The following is an 11,839-nucleotide window of genomic DNA, read 5'->3' as shown; positions in this document are numbered from 1 at the left end:
AAGATACCGACTTGTAATCTTTCATTTCCTTCCTTGTAGCTTGTATATTATAGATCTGGAGGGCTCTTGGGTTAAGCTAAAATGTAGAGGAGCCCTCTCCATTTAGATTTTGAATTATATTTGTTTGGTCGGGTGATGAAATAATGATAGGAAGAACTAGAACGGGCATTTTTCACCGTAAAAACATATTCTAATTGTTAACTAAAACATGTGTATTTCTAGGCTATAACTCCCATATTTGTGAAACTTCGTCAGACGTGAGGTTTTTAAATTATGAAACTAACCCAACGGAAATCATGCTAATCCGAGATCTAGACCTTGGGATATTAAATAAACAATCAGACTGTGTTGGATGGTATTGCGAAAAGTATGTTAATCAAAATAAACGTATCACATGGATACCTTGATTCACTAGCAAGATTTTAGATGAATTAAAATAACTATAATCACGTTAAACAATAAATCAGTGTAAATCCAAAATTGAACACCCAAGAACAAATCGGATAAAGTGAATCGAGATTACCAGCATATCACATGTAAAAGTTTGATCTTTACTACATACTCCCTTCATTCCTAAAAACTAAATCATTCTAGGATTCAAAATTTATCCCAACAAAACAAGCTATTTTATTATATTTAGAAAGTGCATGTGCATGTAAGAATCAATTACTACCAAATATAAGTAATAAATAGGGATAAATATGATCATTTTACCTTCTGGTTAATCTGTTCTATAATTTCTAGATTTATATTTTGGGATAGAGGGAGTAGATATGTTTAAAATATGCCTAGCTACAGGCATCATACAATGCAAGGATTTCAATAAAATCCCAAACCCTATATGGACACCTCTTTTTCTCCCTCACTGTACTCTAAGAAAATACAAATAAAACACATATCCTTCTTCCCTTCTCGCACTCAATATACCCAGGGGCGGAGCTAGGTTATAAGTTGTGGGTGCGGACGCATCCAAAAAAGAAATAAAAAAGCTAGATATTACCCTTAAACTTTGGTCATAATTTCTTGAAAATCAAACATATTTTCTATTCCTATGAAGTATCGCAACCCCCTTCATTTCTCTCTAGCTCCGCCCTTGAATACACCAAATACGTCTCCTTTTATTTAGAGAAAGCACCTCATGCACAACGAGACCAGCCCAAGGCCGTCACATGCACCACACTGCATGTCACGCATCCACACATATGAATTTCACGCACGCACCCATGCAATCATGCGTTTCATGCACACGTCCATGCATTTCATATATAGCACGCGCACAGTGCAATCTTGTATTCCATGCACACACCCATGCCTTTCATGCATTCACAGATATTCCACAGCGCTTGCTACGCCAGTGCAACTCTGTGGCCGCCTGTCATCACGGCTAGTGATCGTACCACTAGCTTTCCCAGTCAGACCGCTGGCAGTTGCGGTCTCTGGTGCTGACCAAAGGCATGCAGCCACTGCCAACGTGCCTGACAAACCGTGCTACACATGCGCAAGTAGGGAAACTTTCCTATGACCAGGTGACGCAAATCTCGACTGGTTGGTACGTAGGAGTAGGATTTAATAAGAGCGTGGCGATTGTTTCAAAACTCCACGCGCAAACATCTCCACGAGTGCTCTATAAATTCTCTGCTACCATTTCAAGGTCGTCACACAACCACTTCCTAACAGAGCTAACCTCAGCAAGGCACACCAGACCTCCCGCCAACCTGACCTGCCACCGGGCCGGCCGGAGCCCCACTGGAAAATTTTGCGACGGAGCAACAGAAGCGGAGCTGAACGCCACTCCACGGCTGCCGATCGATTGGCGACGACCATGGCTGCTTCCCTGCCGGGAGCCGGGCGGCGCCTCCTCTGCTGCCTCTTCCTCTGCCTCTCGCTGTCCGCGGCCGTGCGCGCGGCGACGCTGCACCACGAGTGGGAGATCAGCTACCAGTTCAAGTCTCCCGACTGCGTGCGCAAGCTCGCCGTCACCATCAACGGGCAGACCCCGGCCCGACCATCCGCGCCACGCAGGGCGACACCGTCGTGGTCAGGGTGAGCAACTCGCTGCTGACGGAGAACGTGGCCATCCACTGGCACGGCATCCGGCAGATCGGCACGCCCTGGGCCGACGGCACCGAGGGCGTCACGCAGTGCCCCATCCTCCCCGGCGACGTCTTCACCTACACCTTCGTCGTCGACCGCCCGGGCACCTACATGTACCACGCCCACTACGGGATGCAGCGCTCGGCGGGGCTCAACGGGCTCATCATCGTCGCGGCGGCGCCGGGAGGGCGGGACGCCGAGCCGTTCGCGTACGACGGCGAGCACGACGTGCTGCTCAACGACTGGTGGCACAACAGCACGTACGAGCAGGCGACCGGGCTCGCGTCCGTGCCCATACGATGGGTCGGGGAGCCCCACTCGCTCCTGATCAACGGCCGCGGTACGTTCAACTGCTCGGCGGCGGTGGCGGGCACCTGCGACGCCACCCTCTCCGAGTGCGCGGCGCCGGTGTTCGACGTCGTGCCCGGGAAGACGTACCGGTTCCGCATCGCCAGCCTCACATCCTTGTCCGCTCTCAACTTTGAGATCGAGGTACGCTCCTGGACTGGTCGCCAATCAATCGTCAATTCAGTTAGAGCTAACGACTAATGGGTCATAGGACGGTCTCAGCACAGCGTTTTTCAAGGTCTTCTTATCTGGTGGTGTTTTGCTTTTGTCTGCACCGTTCCTTTCAACGCTCACTAACCCTTTTAACAACCACCGGGAAACTGTATCGAAATGAAGACCGACAACGATGGAAGATTCTGCAAATCTCTACTTGGATTGCTACTTTTAAAGTAGCAATCAAAAGTAAAATAATTCACTCCAGCAGAGCCCTACTCGAGTCCCTAAATTAGAAAGGACCCCAGATCCATCCCTCCAGTTCCTTCTTCCACGGGTGGCTAGGGAGTTCCCTATATTTTTTCCTACAGCTTCTCTCCCTCGTCTCGCGCGCGCTCACGAAGCTGCAGCACCCCCGCGGCCTTCGCCCTCGAGCACCCGCCGCCCCCCGAGCTGTGACACCCGCCCTGCTGCCGCCCCCGACCTCAAGCATCCTGCCATCCCTGAGCTGCATCACCTCCACCCCCTCCGCCCCCAAGCTCGAGCCCCACGCCCCCCCCCCTCGAATGCGCGGTCCCGCCACGTCATGGCCCTCTCGCCCCCCGTCCCGACCCGGCAGGCGCCTCGCCGGGGAGCTGTCCCGCCGTCAATCACTTGCCTCACCGAGCTTAAAGCTCTCTCCTTTCCCACCTCCGGGCTCCGTGGCGAGATTCCTCACGAAATCTGGCGGCTGCGACACCTCAAGGTGCTCAACCTGGCTGGCAACGTGAACATGACACGGGCTGAGGCAAATTGGGGCATGGCGCAGGCCGCTGCTTGCCAAATCGAGTCGTGCCACCGCTTTCCCATACAGCCATGAGCCCCGCCACTAGACCAGCGCCGCTGAGCTGAGTCTGCCGGCCACCGGGGGAGCTCGAGTGCTGCCGTCTGGATCCGCTTCGAGCTCGATTCGCTGCATCCCGAGCTTGATTGGCCACGCTGCCCCCCTTCTCCGCCCCGGCACTCGAGCTTCTGCCGCGGCAGGCATGGAGGAGCCGCGGCGCCTCTCTCGATCCGCCCATGGAAGGCCAAATCCCGCCGCCCCGAGCCGCTGCTGCCGGTGCCCCTTCTCTCCCGCTGAATTCGCCCCGTCCGCGGCCTCACCGGCGAAAGAGCAGGCTGCCCAGGTGCTGCGGAGTCTGCGGCGGAGAGGAAGGAGAGAGAGAAGAGAAAGAGGAGGACATAAGCTTGACTACCGGCCCTATATATCATAATGGAAAGGGTGGATGAGAGATTGACGGATGGCTCCCACTTATCAAAATAGGAGTAGGGGCTGTTGCTGGAGTCGATGGTAAAAAACACAGCCCTAGAAAACTGGAGCAGCCCCTACTCAATAAAATAGGAGCTGTTGCTAGAGATGCTCTGATGATCGATGATGCCTTTGAAGTTTGAAATACTAGTAGTCATTTTCGTTGATGTTCCCTCTCGTGACGTTCAATGTTTATTACCAAGTACCAACCATGCATGCATGTTATAATGTTTCTATACTTAGGATACACTCTATTGTAGTATTCATTTATTATATTTTAAAAGTATTTTTTTGTGTGACTGAAATGGTATCTTGAAGAAAACGACAATGGTCAAAATCTAATTTTAAGGATCAGGCCAAAATCAATAGAGCTTCATATTCTTTCCTTTAGAACAATACGCTTCATACCCTGATACCCTTGAAAGGAGAAAGTGTAGTGTACTAACTATTAACCACCAACTAATTCCTTGACCAAATGCATCATGCAGGGCCACCCTATGACGGTGGTTGAGGCCGACGGGCACTACGTGAAGCCGTTCATCGTGGACAGCCTCAGCATCTACTCCGGCGAGACCTACTCCGTGCTCATCAAGGCCGACCATCAGGATCCCACCCGCAACTACTGGCTCACCTCCAACGTCGTCAGCCGCCAGCCCGGCACGCCGACGGGCACCGCCGTTCTCAGCTATCTCGGCGCCCCGCGCGGCCCGCCCCCGACGCCCCCGCCCGCCGGCCGGGCCTGGAACGACACCATGTACCGGTTCCAGCAGAGCGTGGCGACGGTGGCGCACCCGGCGCACGTCGAGCCCCCGCCGCCGCGCGCCGACCGCACCATCCTCCTGCTCAACACGCAGAACAAGATCGACGGGCGCATCAAGTGGGCGCTCAACAACGTCTCCTTCACGCTGCCGCACACGCCGTACCTGGTCGCCATGAAGAACGGGCTCCTCGGCGCCTTCGACCAGCGGCCGCCGCCGGAGACCTACGCTCACCAGACGTACGACATCTACGCCGTGCAGAAGAACCCGAACACGACGACCAGCAACGGGCTGTACCGGCTGCGGTTCGGCTCCGTCGTCGACGTGGTGCTGCAGAACGCCAACATGCTGGATGCCAACAAGAGCGAGACGCACCCGTGGCACCTGCACGGGCACGACTTCTGGGTCCTCGGCTACGGCATCGGCCGCTTCGACCCGGCGGTGCACCCGGCGACGTACAACCTCAGGGACCCCATCCTCAAGAACACGGTGGCCGTGCACCCCTACGGCTGGACGGCGCTGCGGTTCAAGGCCGACAACCCCGGCGTGTGGGCGTTCCACTGCCACATCGAGGCCCATTTCTTCATGGGGATGGGCGTCGTCTTCGAGGAAGGGATTGAGCGGGTCGCCGAGCTCCCGCTGGAGATCATGGGATGCGGGAAAACAAAGGGTGGCCACTGATGAGTGTACAGTTCTTATAGTTGTACTATGTGATTAGCGTGTAGTTAAGATAATCTTTCAGCTGCGTCATTTTCTAGTAATTAAGATTCTTTTGTTTGTCAATATTAGCGAGTAAGATTTACTATAGCTGACAATCCGCTTCGTCATTGTACCGTTGAATCGTTGATATGTGCTTACATAATCCAGAGGATAATGAATCAGGTTTGAAGTTTCTTACGTCATCTGGTTGACATGATCCCAATATAATATTTATGGTCGGTATTAATTCATTGGGCTCTATCTGTGTGAGAGTAAATGATGAAATGGTGGCTATTTAAGCCAGGGAAAGGGTTGAGCTAAGCCAGGGGGACCCTCTCCCCCCTGCTCTTCAATTTAGTAGCTGATGTTTCTATCAGGATGTTAAGTAAAGTGGCGAGGGCAAGCTTAATTACGGGTCTTCTACCCGAGGTTTGTGATGATATATCATCAGCTATTTGATACACTTTATTTTTTTTGAAAATGATGTAAGTACTTATTTGGCATAGCTCCAACTCTGTCCGGAGCCGCTCCACTCTAAAACTCTAGGTAGAGTTGAAACTATTTTGATTGATTGGATGTTTAGCAACAAGAGTACCTCCAGCTCCAAATAAGAGGGTCTTCAGGATGAATTGCTATTATTACCCAACTTATGGCCTCACATCTGATCCTCCCGATCCGTATCCTCTTCTTCCTCAGGATGCCAACACGCCAACGGGACTCGTGCGAGACCGCCGCGGGTGGTGGTGGCGGCGAGCTGCGGCGAGATGAGGACAGGGTGGCGCGGGCCCAGCCTTGCCCAGGGCATCGCGGCACGCCTCGCGCGCGTGGTCAACGTGGAGCCCGGACCCGAGGAACCCCGCGGGGGACCGGTCCTCGGCGACGAGGCCCAACAGTAGACGCGCGGAGCGGGCGTGCCGGCGCCCTCCCGCCAGCCGCCGACGCCCTCCCGCCCGCCGCTGATGCCGACGCGGAGAAGCGGCGGTGGAGGGCCTCGTCTGGCGCTGCGGTGAGGATGGGTACCGACGAGGACGGGCAGCAGCACGCCTCCATCGATGCGGTGCGGGAGGGGAAGAAATAAAGGGAGGGGCCGGGGAGGAAGGGGCCGGGGGCAGCGGTGGCTAGGAGCTGCGGGGAGGGAGGCCGCAGGGAGGCGGCAGCAAGGGCAGCAGCCCTCGGTGGCGCCCCCAGCGGCGCCCCTACAATAGGAGGAGGAGGAGGAGGGGCCAATGGAGGGAGGCAGGGGGCTCCCACAGTAGCAGGGGAAGGATGGGGGTGGCGCACGGCGACAGGGGAAGGAAGGGGGCAACGCAAGGCAGAGGGGAGGAGGGGGCGGCGCTTGGCAGGTGGCGGCGGGCCTTGTACGCTCGCGAGAAGATGCGCGAGGAGGGGAGGGGGCTCGGGAAAAAAAAAAGAAAACGAAACGTTTTTACCTAATGGGTGGCATTGGTGGATAATTAACTAGAACTCTGTATCTTCGTATCTAGATCCATATTTGAGGATTTTGGAGTTGCAAAATAGATGCTTCAAAACTCCAAATATATTTGCACTACAGCTCCACAGTTGGAGACGTTTCATGAAGTTTCGGAGTTAGGATGTTTGGCTAGAAAATTGGTTAGAGTTGGTGGAGTTCAGCTTCAGAACCATGCTAAACAGATCCTAAATAAATCCAGAAATCTGAAATGGTTGTTAGCTTGTTTTGAGCAGCTATCAGGTATGAAGATTAATTATGGTAAAAGTAATTAAAGCACTGTGCTGTTGGCGGAGGAGGAGGACACTAATGACATGGCAAAGATCTTCTGTTGCAAAAAGGGATAGTTTCCTTTTAAATACCTTGGTGCCCCTCTACGTCATAATAGGTTGAGTCGAGAAGATATACAACCGGTTGTGGATAAAATCTTTAAGAGAATTATTGCTGGATGGAATGACTTCTCTCTTATGAGGGAAGGTTATAACCCTCTTAAAATCTTACTTATGTAGTATTCCCATATATCTTATGTCGATTATTAAATTCCCAAAATGGACAATTGAGCTCACTAATTCACTCATGGCTAGATTTTCTTTGGAACAATACTGAAGATAACTACAAATACTACTTATCTAATTGATTGGCAATTGATTGCCCAGAAAAAAGAGTACGGAGCCTAGGTATTTCTTAAGAAGTTTGAACTTTTGCCTTCTAGCCTCTTGGATTCACAGAGGCATTAAACATGTGCATGTGCCTGCAGTTTGGCACCTTAAGGTGGCCCCTAGAGTTCACATTTTTCTTTAGCTATTGTCCAACAATATGCTGGTTACAAGAGATTTTAGAGTTAAAGGGCGAACACGCCTAGCCATACTTAAGAAAGCAGGACCGTTAAGTCGGTTACATCATAGTTCATCGGTCGAAGACCGTAGGTTCTCATAGTACACAGGCTACTCGCGGAATAGAGAGACAGAAAAAGGCCAGGGCATTGCCGGGCAAAAGGTCATCGACCCATACCAGGTCATCTTCCTTGTCACGATTCTGTCTATGCAGATAAGCTTTCCATCGCGTTGCCGATCTTCTGTAACAAGCTTGGGAGATGTGGCGGCACTGTCTCTTGACGCCGGTCTCCATTATGCTTCATTAGAAAGGCCATCAATTCCTGCGGGGAGTTACCTCCTACATCGCTAATCTTCCAGGTTGATTTGCTAAGCATTTCAGCTTTCCTATCAAGTGCTCCAGCTCTGGCAACCTCCCTGTAGGACATAACAGCTTCCAACTGCTTGCCAGGTTCGCTACATGGTGCAACATGCTCTCAACATCCCTCTAGCTTCCATTCTGAAAATAGAGAGTTCCTTAGCTTCCAAAGACCCCACAGGGTAGCAGAGGTAATGATATTAACAACAACATTCCTTTTACTACTTAACCACATTTGGCCAATTGAGATAAAATCATTACCACAATTAACCCTATCACATCTGAAATATTGCACCAAACCTAGACCGCAACTACGCACTCAAAGAATAAGTGTTGAGAGGTTTCCTCCTCTGAGCAAAACAAGCAGGTTCTATCTTCTATGTGTTTTCTCTTAGCAACATTATCTCTAGTAATAATCTTATTTTGGGAAAGGAGCCATAGGAAGAAGTGCACTTTTGGTGGGGATCTTCAGGGAACAGATGGAGGGGAGGTAGACTGGTTTGATCGCTCTAAAGTTAATAACCTTGTATAGGGACCGGGAGGAGTAAGGGCGTGTTTGGTTTACTGCCACGCTTCGCCATGCTACAGTGTATGGCGCAGCCAAAAAAATTGATGTTGCCTGGTTGCTGATTAAAGTTTGGCTGCCACAACTTTTCCAGTAGCTTCGCAGTAGCTATTCTCTCCACAACTGTGGCGTCAAATTTGTCAGCCTAAGGTGTGGCGTGGCAACCAACGGCCAACAACCAAACACGCCCTAAACTCCATCTGAGTTAAAGTTCCAAACCAGCTCATCACTCTCATTTGAGCTCAAGAGTAGAAGCCAACTGAATACTTCCTCCCATTGCTGTAAAAGATCTATACCTACAGTTCTTCTAAAAGTACACTTAAGGTTCTCCCCATCCCACAGTTTTGCAATGTAGAGTTTTTTTCATTGACAATTGCATAAAGTTCCAGAATTGAATTGCTAGGCTAGAAGAACCTAGCCAATTATCTTCCTAGAACTTGACTTTCCTACCACTCCCTACCTTCCATCTATACCCCATCTTTGCTGCATGAAGCCTTTGAAAAACTGAGAGGCTCCATTTTCATTACAATAGAAAATATTGGGGTTGTTTGTATCATACTTAAAGTCTATGATTTGTTTCCAAAGCTCCCCATCATCATGTTGATATCTCTTGACCCAAGATCGTAGAAGACAAATGTTCAAATCTTTGAGGCACTCCTAAACCCCCATGCTGTTTACACATGCTAATGCTTCCCAATTGGCCCAATGAATTTTGTGCTGATCTTCTTGGTCATTCCAGAGACAGTTGGCCATGTGGGTGGCTAGAATTTTCAGAGTTCTCTTAGAAAACTTTATAAAGGATAAAAGGTAAACTAGGACTGAGGCCAAGCAGGATTTTACTAAGGTAAGTCTGGCAGCAAGAGAGAGAAGTTTCCCTCTCCACCCAGCTATTCTCTTTAGCATCTTATCTACCAGGGGTTGGATATCATCTCTCCTCATATTGTCATAATGTAGTGGGACACCCAGGTACTTAATTGGAAAACCCTCCACAGGGCAGCCAGAAAGGTGGGTGGAGATAATATGAGTAAAAGGCAGTCTGAATGATCTTTCTTGCCTTTTTTTTGTTGTGAAAATGAATCTATCACCTACGGCTTCTTTGATTGTTGTGTCGTAGCTTGGTTGATCTGGGCTGATATTTATCTGATGGTTGGTAAACAAGTCGGCGAGGATTTTGAATCCGTAGCTCGCTGGTGGATTAGCAATAATCGAAGTATGGTTCTCAATTGCATTTGTGCTGCTACTTTGTGGTCCTTATAGAAACTTCGTAATGATCTATACTTTTAGGGGGGCAGGGGGTATGGCCAAGAGTGGGGAGATGTACAATCGCCAAGTTATTGACAAGATGCATGGAAGGCGTTGCTCGGGCTGGACAAGCAAGAGCTGATGAACGAGTACATTGCAGCACTGGAACTAAAGGGGAGACAACTTTCAAGGATCGAATGGAACAGCTCATCGTCCACGAGAACCTCAAGTTTGCAAGTGTCACCTGGGACTCAGTCGCTGCGGAGGATGCTACGTCACCGGGGATCCAGTTGAGTCCTCGACACACAAGTGATGGGCTTGATGTTGAGGCTATGGAGACCTTTTTGCCTTTGATCGTGACCCTGCTTCGTTCGACGGACGCGCCTAGAATCCGTTGAACTTTTAATGCAAAACTTTGAACACTCGTATGCTCTGTTCTAGTAATAAAGCGGGGGAACCGTTCTTGTGAAAGAACAATTAATTTGTTGGGCCTCTTGCATTCCTTCTAACATGAAAATGAAAACAAGTCATCTTAATCTGCATGTCCCCTATCTGATCAAGCTATTGCATGCCTGAATTGGCACTCTCCCGAATCGAGCTGCTGACCTCCTAAGAGCTGATGCATCTAAGATGCTCCATGTAAGAGCTTCATCCATGGCGGCACGGTGCGGGGTGAAGTCTTATTATTTTGGTTAAAAATAGATCATGATCTCATGAGGGCATTAGTTACATGGATTGAGTGCGGGCATCTATCGACATGATCCGCTATGGAGCAATTCTATAAATGTAAAACCACCTAGTTCCTCATCATCTTAGGTTCTCGGTCTCAAGTTACAAGAAGTTGATATGTAGAGTTGCCATCCTAAGCATCATGTGGGATGCCTAGTGGCCCTATCAAGCAGGTAAAAATTAAGGTCTATACCAAATATGTCCTTATACATTTTGTTAAATTTAAATTTTGTTATACTGTTGTGCACACATCGAAATGTACGGCAACATCTTAACACGTAAGGTCCACAACCATGGGTCTGGTCTATCTCTGCAGCTAGGACGCCGTGGAGAGAAAACAAAAAAATAAAGTCCATATTTTTTCTTCCACTGTTAGGGCGGCTCCATCGGTGCCGGCGAACCGTGGAGGAGAGAGGAGGCTGGCAAAAGCCCAGCAGACGCACGGGAAACGTGTATGTGAGGGGTTGGAGCACCGGGAGATGCGCGAGATAGAAGAGGAGGAAAGTGCTAGACGCTGATTTTTGCCACTGTTCATCAACTAAAATAATAGTTTTGCTGGCGAAGTCAGCGGTGAACCAAATTAAAGCTGCAGGATTGATGGAATATCCTGCAAGCATAAACCAAATAAAAGGCAGAAAAGGGAGAAATATGGGCATGAAAATCAATACGACACATTCCGAGATTATCCAGAAAAGTGTGTGCTATGATGAGTTCAACACTGTTTGAAACTAATAAAAACAAAGCAACACTTGAAAAGACTTGCAAGTTGCAAATAAAAGGAACAACCGTAGGAAACTTCGAACTTTCCCTTTCCCCCTCCCTAGCCTTAATATAGGATTGAACATGCATGGTCGTCGGCGAGTATCTTTGTAGTGGGCATATACGTGCATGCAAGTACAATTAACAAAAAAAAGCACAGAAAGTACAATGCATGTGGACGTAAACTGACCGAACCAGACAGCCAAACGACTCGAGATTGGGACAATCAAACTCAGGTACGAAGGACAGTAAATGCACAGCTGGCGCATCTGCGTCTCCTCTAAAAATAGCTGTAGCTGCTCTAGCGAAGCGGTTTCTTCAGTAGAGCTGAAACTGTTTTAAAAAAATATTTGGCAAAACAGCTTCTTCAATTCCTGTTTTACCTCTATCGAGATGGAAACCGTTTATGAAGCCGGTGGAGCCATGATTCGTGACTTCACCTCCACAGTGGAAGCAATTTTCGGCTTTATGGACGGCTTCATCCACGGAGCCGTTCTGAATTCACCTCTTTGGCATGGTTTGAGGCGAAGCCGATTTTGGAGCCG

At 49.6% G+C, this 11,839-nt stretch overlaps 1 pseudogene; it reads left to right on the top strand.

Moving 5' to 3' along the window:
- Positions 1 to 1,682: 1,682 nt before the first annotated feature.
- LOC112882288 lies at positions 1,683 to 5,391 on the top strand (annotated as a pseudogene).
- Positions 5,392 to 11,839: the final 6,448 nt, after the last annotated feature.

Source organism: Panicum hallii, chromosome 2, assembly GCF_002211085.1.
Source record: "Panicum hallii strain FIL2 chromosome 2, PHallii_v3.1, whole genome shotgun sequence".
NCBI lineage: Eukaryota > Viridiplantae > Streptophyta > Magnoliopsida > Poales > Poaceae > Panicum > Panicum hallii.
This window is presented reverse-complemented; position numbering and strand designations above follow the sequence as displayed.